Here is a 6269-nt window from a genome sequence, read left to right as displayed (position 1 = left end):
TGTGTGTGTGTGTGTGTGTGTGTGGCAGTGTTGCAGCATCTGTTTGGCAGATGAAACATTTTTTTTTTTTAACCCAATCTTTAGGTTGTAGTGATGCTTCTGTCTGAGCTGGACTTCAACCAACAACTTTTACAGCCACTGAATAATAACTTTATTTTTAGAGAATATAATATAAAAATAGATTTTAATCATAGTTGTCTTTTGCTCCTGAAAAGTATTTTTAGGGGCTGTTTTTTTTTTCCACTGGTCATTCAATATTACATTTTATGACTGTGTGTTCCCATGTTTATTGAAGCTAACTTTTAGCTACCTTCATGACTAAAGCATAGCCACTGTGCTAGTTTTAACTCATGAGTTTTTAACCCCATAAACTGTTACAGTATTATTGTTAAGTAATTGTTATTATTGTTAAGTACTACCATTTCTGGTCTATATTGTAGCTAAATATTGTCTGCTTTATTTTCACTATTTACTTTCACAACTTTGAGCTGTTTCTGGACATAAGATATAGTTTAGCATCAAAATGATAGAACTACCTTATGTTAAAGTTGAATAAGAACTCTATTATGTTGTAGTAGCTTTGATGACTTCATACAACATTATGTTATTATGTTAAAAGAGTGTTATGTCATAAGTACATGCAGTGTGTTTGTTCATAAAGAATCCTTTGACTCCTCATCAGTTTACAGAGTAATAAACAAAGGTGTGATTTAAAGCTAGCTTTATATGAGCTAACCATCGGATAAACACGAGTGGACTGCAGCGTCTTCACAGGACGGCGGTCCTGAAAGATCTGAGCACTTGGACAGAATTCTTCACTTAAGATAAGGAGCGTAGGTAATGTGGTCCAAATAGGCCATCTGCTGTTCCCACAGCCAACAACAGAGGCTAATAACATGCTGCATCCAATCAGATTGGACCGGAGTCAGCCCCAGATAAAGGCAAAGCAATAAAATGAAACAATCTGGTGCTTTGACACTACAAGGAAGAGAGCTTGCTATTTCGCTGCTGGGCTGGGGGCAGGAATGTGCTCTTTGAACCAGCTTTATTTAACAGCGGAGCAGCATGCGCACAGCACGCCCCGAGTCTCCAAGCTGGCCCGCGGACTGCTCGCTCCTGGCATGGGTACGTCAGACGCAGAGCAACCGGGTCAGAGAGCTGGCATCTTCACCCCTGGCACAAGTTGCTCCCCTTGGGGGCGTAGGGGCTGACACTGAGCTCATGGGGAGCACCAGACAGACAGGGGCCTACCAAACAGCTTGTGACCATAACCAACAGTGGCAGAGAACAATGAACGCAATTATTTACCAGAACACAGTCCAAGTCTCTCTGAGTCTCCGCGTATTACGCCTGTTTACTCTAACTCCTCTTTAGCGGGGCAGCGTGGAGGGGCTGCGACCCCGTCAGTGCGGTCGTCAGCAGGATGTTTTAAAGTCCTCAGTTGCCATCGGGTCTCATCGTCGTCCAGCTGCAGCTTCTTCACCACAAACAGCGTCGAGGGACACAATAAAATAAAAATGAAATAAAAAAAAAATAAAAAAAAACTGCTCCTAAGAAGAACGGCGTTTTCTTTAAGGTGCGGTGTTGATGTAATGTGGAAAAGATCCACCGGGGGTTCGAACAATAATAGAGTGTTGAATCAGTACTTTCATGCACCATTAGGAAGGAATTTCTCTCTTTTGGATTTTACTGCTGAGAACCCGGTGCAGACCTACAGGCTTCTCTGTCAGCACTGGCGCTGAGTGCTTTAAAGGGGGCGCTGTGACCAGAAACTCAAAAAGCTCAAGTGCTTGTATTATATATTCAGTCTCGTAAAAGGCCGTCGTAAATTTTAACTATTTAACGTAATAGCATTTATTATGACATATTTTTATGAAGTAGGACCCATGACTGGTGTCATTGATGGACATTCGTTTGCTGACAGAAAAAAAAAATCGTCCCGTCCTGAAGCATTAACACCCGTCCACGGTTGAACTCAGCACATTCTTCCACAGCCACAAAGTGCTGCTGTTGGTTTTATGAAACACCTCTCTGCTCCTAATGGTCACTCAAAGCACTTCATGCCGTGTGTTTTTATTTTATTTTATTTTTTATATTCACCTGCTGCCTCAGTGGCCAGGAGCAATTTGTGGTCAGAGCCTTGCCCAAGGACACAGAGGCATGCAGACTTTCACAGGCAATTAGGCAAAATCAAACCGCCAACTGGATACTAGTAATTAGGAGAGGTTAGTGTGAGCTCCATCGTATAAGTCCAGGGCCGTGGAATATTATGAAAGATATGTTATTTAATATATTTAATATATAAATATATTTACATTTCTGTTTTGTTCTCTCTAGTTATGTGGTGGTTTTTCCTCCCACAAAAAAACAAAAACAAAACATATTAGCAATTAGTATATTTGTCGATGATGGGATTATTACATTTAAGAATTGCTGTGTCTACATATATGTGTTCATATATAAAGCATATATGTCAAGAGAGAACAGAAGGTCTCACTTCAAATTATGTTTTCACGAACAATCCAAAAAAAAACCTGTCATGGTCGGCCAATACAGCAATACATAAGTGCATATATGTATATATGTATGGGTATATGTTTATGGGTATATGTATATATATATTTTTCATATATGTATATACATATATGAAAAATATATATATATATATGTATGTATGTATATATGTATATATATGTATATACATATATATACATATATACATACATACATATATATATATATATTTTTTTTTCAGTTCATGCTACATTAACCCCAACTCATTAAAACAAAAAGTAAAGTCTATAAAAAAAAACAAACAGTTATTGCCCTTCAGATGTCTTGTTGTGGCAGAATTTCCCTCCATAAACAATAAACAACAGTTGTCTTGTGTGTTGTTGTCTGGGTCAAACAAGTGACAAACGAAGCCAAGCCCCTGGAACTGAGAGGCGGCCGCTGGGCTTTCTGTCTTTGTTTCTGTCCCTGTCAGTGTCTTCTCAGAGTGTGGACGTGTCTTCGCCCATGACTGCGTTGTTTATCTTCTCTGTGGCTCTTCACTGTGATGCTGTGATGAAGGTGAAAAGGCAGGATTAAGAGCTGCTGGGAGCTGCCAGCACACTGCAGAGCTGCAGGGAGCTCCCCCCAGATCCCAGCTGCCCTGGACTAGCTGAGAGCACCGGGCTAGTGCCAGGCTGCTCTGGGCCTCCGACGGAGGGTTAGGGTTAGGGTTCGGGCAGCCAGAGGGAGTGGGAGGTGCAGGAGGTGCACGTCAGAAGAAAATGCCAAAAATAATGTCTGGGTCCATATAATGTGGTCCTTCAGGGACAGGAAATGCTGAGACACATTAGAAAAACTCAAATCTACTGGCAGAGAAACGGACGCAGAACAAAAGTAAGTTTGAAGCTAATACTTGGCTCTAAGGTGTTCATATTTTATAAAACGCTGGAACATGAAGCCGCCGAGCTTCCCCAGTGAAATGAGCTTCCATTATTGGTGGCCCAAATGGCTCTGCTTCTCCACAACGACTGGCAACAGAGCGGGAAACGTAGTTTATCTGGAACGGTTAATGCATTATTTGTCTAAAAATCAAGGAAGTGGGTTTTATTCTACAGATAATTATAGCTTTTGTTTTGTTGATGTCCAAGATAAGCTGGAGTTCCGAACCATTAGCTGCTTGTGTTTTTTCTGGCCGAGGCTGAGTTTGTGATAAAGAACGCTCCATAGGCCTGTCAACATACATCCTACCAGAGGGTGAAGCTCTCACAACAAAAACACAACATGATGCTGTGCAGCCATAGACAAGGGGGTTTTGTTCCGACTGTTTGATGCCGGATCCTGCAGAACTATGTTTCTACTTCTGGAGTAAAATGGAATTCTTTAGGCAAAAAAAAAAAAACTAAACTGATTCTTCATTCATTTTTATATTTATGTTTCTGGAGAGGAGAATATTGTTTTTCCATTCGCTGTTGACCTTCATTACAGTTCAAATACACAATTTTACTAAAATATCAGGTCAATGTTAATAAGCTAAAATCATGACTAATTCAGTCATTCAGATAGACAGACAAAAACTAGACAGACACACAGACAGAGTTGATTGATTGGACAAATAGCTTACTAGCTAACCAGACAGACAGCTAGTTAGTTAGTTAGACAGACTTGTAGCTAGTCACCAGGAGAGACAGACAGGTAGATGGACGAATGGATGCACTCCATTTGATCCCAAATTTTGCATCACAGCAACAAAGTACAGGTAGAGATGAGACAAAATCAACAGCAGTGTTAAAGTGTTTACACAACCAGTGTCTGCTCACACTCTCAGCACTGATGCTGTGGAATGTCGGTGCCCGGAGTTCAGTTACCGAGCTGTAATCAGTAATAATCACCACTGGGGCTACAGACTGTGGAAATCCCCAGGCTGGTCCAGACACCCTGCCCTGTGTGCTGACCCAGAGACTCTCCTGACGGCACCTGGTACACATCAGCCCTTCAGAGAAAAGACCTTCCTCTGCAGAGGCAGGTAATCACAACAGAAGAACATCCTCGCCTCCTACTGAGGCCAGTGAACACGTCGTCACCACCTCCAGCCCAGGGGCAGCGACCAGGCTATTTCTGTGTTTCTGACAGAGACAAATGACCTCTGTGTTGCCCTGCCTGTCAACATTACCGCCCGCTCAGTAGCTAATGCAGGGGTCGGGTGGGGGGGGGGGGGGGAGTGGTAGGAGGGGGCAGAGACCACTGACAGGAAGTCAGCTCTGCTAACGATGAGGATGGACTCGGTTCAGCCCAGAAAAAATTAAAATCATATCAGCAAATGAGATCATGTGATTCAGCAGACTACATACTAAAATACATACACATACATACGTATATATGTGCTGTGGTGTATGTACAGGCTCTTGGTGGTTTCATTTCCTGTCTGGGTACATTAACCACCAATGACAAGGGTCCACAGGTTTGCTTCCTGTGTCAGAGACCTGACGCACACCGTCTGTGTTTTTCATGACAAAAATATTTCCTTTGGACACGAGGATTATATTTATTACGTCTACAGGGAGTCATTGATGTCATCAACACCTCCGACACTGTCACTCCGACTGATTTAAACACCGGATCACAACTGGAAAAGCTGGTCATAAATAACGGTCACAAAAAAACTCTATGACACTATTCAGTATCTAGACTGTGGACCGGTGTCTTCTCAACACGTGGCTGATAAGAACGATAGAAAAAAAGGGTAAAATTATCGTCATCATACCACGAATTTTTCAACCTTTGTTTTCTACAATTTTTTTTGTTTTGAAAAGAATGTAGAGAATCAGAAGCTCATTCTCAACATCAAATGTTTTCCAGACGTCCTGTTCTGTTTGGAGACATTTTTATTCAGGAATTCTTCACATTCTTATTTACCACATGACACGGAGGGAGGGCGTAAAAAAGACTGAACGTATAAAAGGTTCACCCCCCCCTGCCTAAAACTTCTGCACATTTGACTTAATTTGACTTAAGTCTGCACACATGACTTAAGTCAAATCAAAATGATCTAATGCAAATCAGATGAAATTATTATCTAAGAGTCGAATGACATCACGTCACATGACTTAAGTCAAATCAAAATGATTTGGTAAATTTGTCTTTAAGTTAGCGAATAGCATCACGGATGCTAACAATCGCTAAACTACACCTAATAAAGTGGCCCTTTCTTTATTAGAAACACGTTCTTTTGCAAAAACACAAATGAATAACTCATGCTTTTTTTTTGGTTAAATTTTTTTCTTGTCAGTTTCTCATTATAGGTGAGTGTGTAAGCAACTCAGTGCAGAAGTTGTTTGTCTCGCAGTGATGAGCTGAAATATCGGCTGATGCTGCGCTGCCAACAGTTCCCACAGTCTAAACAGGAGGTCCCAATTTCAGCGGCCACCAAATACTTTGGTGACATAAATGTGGAGAAGTCAGCAACAGTTCTCATGCCAGACCACTTTTCCTCTTATCCACAACTGTAAGTGATCTGAGTGATGAATGTTCTTGTGTGCGACAGACTGGGTGAGGAGGGGGCTGAGGGGGGGTGAAGGGTGAGGAGGGGGGGGGCTAATTTCCTCTTAAGGCTTCACACCAGTGACGAACTCAGAGCAGGTACGGAGCCAGGTGACCCGACTGTGGACGGCCAACGTCTGCCCTCGTGCACACGTGTTTTCAATATGTGGCAAATAAACGCGGGGACGTGTCTTTTGAAAACGAGTCTTTACAATTAAAGAAGCACCAAAAAAAAAAAA

At 41.8% G+C, this 6269-nt stretch overlaps 1 long non-coding RNA gene across 1 annotated transcript in view; it reads right to left on the bottom strand.

The window, feature by feature from the left end:
• Positions 1-6269, bottom strand: part of LOC112487086 (uncharacterized) — a 116801-nt gene that overhangs the window by 34644 nt on the left and 75888 nt on the right. The gene's annotated exons all lie outside the window — the stretch shown is intronic.

The sequence above is a fragment of the Cynoglossus semilaevis genome, chromosome 6, assembly GCF_000523025.1.
Source record: "Cynoglossus semilaevis isolate Cse_v1.0 chromosome 6, Cse_v1.0, whole genome shotgun sequence".
Lineage (NCBI taxonomy): Eukaryota > Metazoa > Chordata > Actinopteri > Pleuronectiformes > Cynoglossidae > Cynoglossus > Cynoglossus semilaevis.
Note: the sequence above shows the minus strand (reverse complement) of the source record. Positions and strands in the feature narration are given on the sequence as shown.